The sequence below is a fragment of the Schistocerca gregaria genome, chromosome 7 (genome assembly GCF_023897955.1).
Source record: "Schistocerca gregaria isolate iqSchGreg1 chromosome 7, iqSchGreg1.2, whole genome shotgun sequence".
NCBI classification, from domain to species: Eukaryota; Metazoa; Arthropoda; class Insecta; order Orthoptera; family Acrididae; genus Schistocerca; species Schistocerca gregaria.
In genome coordinates this window covers 390,509,685-390,512,155 of record NC_064926.1, presented here as the reverse complement: position 1 = coordinate 390,512,155, position 2,471 = coordinate 390,509,685, and the positions used below count along the sequence as shown (strand labels likewise).

General features: G+C 42.3%; 1 pseudogene; it reads right to left on the bottom strand.

Moving 5' to 3' along the window:
- Nucleotides 1-249: 249 nt before the first annotated feature.
- On the bottom strand, nucleotides 250-796 carry LOC126282407 (casein kinase II subunit beta-like; annotated as a pseudogene).
- Nucleotides 797-2,471: the final 1,675 nt, after the last annotated feature.

Sequence of the window (2,471 nt, the reverse complement as noted above, 5' to 3'; positions counted from 1 at the left end):
TGTCAAAGATTCAATCAACAGAATATTCTGATTGGACAATTAATGATTCACTAATAAATATAATTCACAACCTTCTTTTCAGCAAGAAAGAGCAGCTGCCAAACTCCCTTGAAGTAACAGTCATTACACATGCGTCATGAATGTACTGTAACTAGGTAGCCTACTGTGACATTAAGCTATAATACACGGAAGAAGCATCTATTAAACGTTGACCTTAAAACCATAAAATGTCCAAAAGACAAAAAAATATTAGCATCTGCCATTATTGTAATTCATCGCACAAAGTGGGGCCTTGAAACTGCTGGCTGCTTGCTGCTTACGCAAGTGTATAAATCTTGAAGCCATGCATATGGGAAACAAACTGGTTAAGCGGATGCTTTAGTCGGTATTTCAGATGCACCATAAAAAGTAAATGAGTAACACTACTTTCGAAATAAGCACCACCTGCATGATGGTTGCGTGACGACTCATAATCTCTCGTAATCCGATAGGTGACATGGGTTGTTTCTCACAGTACACCAACGGCCAGTGGCCAAAATCTCCCGACTGGCCAATATGTAAAGAGCATGTACGAACTTGCTCGTTCACATCTGATTGGTTCAGACTGTTCAGCTCTTAGTTCGGCTCGAGGTCCAGTATCATGTCTAGAGCCTGTCGATAATGGGGCACTTCACAGCTCAAGGCAGTCAGATTGAATGTAATCCTCGTCCATCTTACAGAGGAACACATTGCCCATTAAGCCACAAAACCGAGAGATTCAGGACACCTCTACTGAACCAGTCATCTTCAGTTTGTATTTGATGCTGGGTTGTCAGGAACTCTGTTCGCTAATGAGGAATACCACCTTCGTAGATTTCCACAGAGATAAACTTCTGCAGCATCTTTAACGGTAACGAGCACAAAAATCTATACGACACACAAACCAGTAGACCACCACACTCAATGCAAAGTGGATCATGCTTTAAGCCGCTATTGCTCTCTCAAGTCATATCGGCTACTCATTAGGTGGCAATGGAGTAGTTTTCACAACTTAACTTTACCTGACCATAATTTAGACAATTTGTACGAAATGCCGGTAAATTATACACAAAAACCTTCCACGTTAATCTCTTGTTGTATCTTAGTCAAAACTGGATCAAAATCTCTACAACAATTCCTGAGAATAGTCTACGACATCTATATATTTCCTCTCAATTGCAATTTCCCAATGTGCCATTGTTTCAGCTAACCCAATTCCCACAGCGTAGTGTGTACAAAAATGCTGCTATCTCCGTAGCAGGTTTTGTTTTCGTGGGAGATTGTTGGACGATAATAACCTCTGAGGAGCATTGCTATCAAGAACAATTTTCTTAGTACAGGGATCATACGCCACCTCCCCACTGGCAGACTTCTACTCACCGCTAAGAAAGGACATAATGCTTAGCTTGGCTGCAGCTAAGTGCTCATTAGTCACGTCACGTTTTGAAGCAAGCCGTCTTAAAAGGTGAGTGTTAGCCGTAAGCCGCAAGCGTGTTAGGCGGCACAGTTGACTGTTGGCTAGCTGGAAGTTGGTAACAAAATGTCCGCTTCAAGTACAAAACATTTGTTAGAATAACTGGAATTTATCTCAGCACATAAGAACGCACAAATAGTCTATTCAGGGTGCGATCAAAATCCTGCTCCTTCCTACAAGATGAACTGACCTCGTTACATCACTTTATCGCGGACGCGTCACAAACGAGCATGTATCACGTCCCTTACTCATACCCATCGTCACATACTGGCATCCCAGCGTGACATTTCCATAGCGGTCTTTATGATGAACCTGCTACTGATACGATTGTCTCTGATAAGTTTTCTCCTCTCCTCGATTGCGTGGTTACTCCCGCATTAAATGATGACTGTCTAAGTGACTTTACTGACGATGATGTATATCGCCTTGTAAGGTGTCAGGCAAATCCAACACCTTCCATGAAAACCCTGACATGATAAGCAAATCCAGTAGTATGTCACATGGCTGCGAATAAATCGTGACATTAAATTAACCAAAGTAATACGAGTAATGAGTGAGCAAATGGAATACCACAGACTAACACAAGAATGCCTAAATGCATGTCGTACCTTCCCACCGTGAGACAGACGCAGTTCCGAGGGGAGAAACGAGAACACAAGCCGAGAGCAGAACCGTGTTAAGTTAGAACGCCCTACGATAAGGGACGGACACCCACGTTTCCAGCTAACCTCTAGGACCACCCCTCAGCCCAAGTTAAAAGATAGAGTCCTCCAGAAGAACAGTATAGATCGTACAATAACACTAAAAGGACCACACCAGCTGCAAGTTTTAGCGTGAGACTTTTTCGCGTCTCTGTTATGTTGCAAACTTTAAAAACATTGCCCCACCATTAAAAGTATGTTTCTCATTGGATAGACAGAATTTTTGTAGGTGGAGCTTAAGGTTAACATTGAGATCCTGATTGGTCCGATGAAAACAC